Source organism: Penaeus monodon, chromosome 22 (assembly GCF_015228065.2).
Source record: "Penaeus monodon isolate SGIC_2016 chromosome 22, NSTDA_Pmon_1, whole genome shotgun sequence".
NCBI lineage: Eukaryota > Metazoa > Arthropoda > Malacostraca > Decapoda > Penaeidae > Penaeus > Penaeus monodon.
Window position 1 is genome coordinate 38,901,457 of NC_051407.1, and position 271 is coordinate 38,901,727.

The window sequence follows — 271 nt, forward strand, 5'->3', positions numbered from 1 at the left end:
CCCCCATTCAATACGTTTTAGGATGACCACGTGTCAGGGAATGTACAGTAAAAATAATTGTATAGCGGATATGACTGATTAACTGGTAATCCTGTTATTTCAGAGGATTAAGAATTTTGCAACCAAATTGTAATTGCATATTTGCACTATGTGTCACAAGCGTTCGAAGCAAAATAGAATGCAGTTAGAGTGCTTGCAGATTGCACGCATCTGTAATAGGTTTCGCCAGATTTCCCTTTGTCCCGCGTTCTGTTCTCTCCTCGTATTTCTT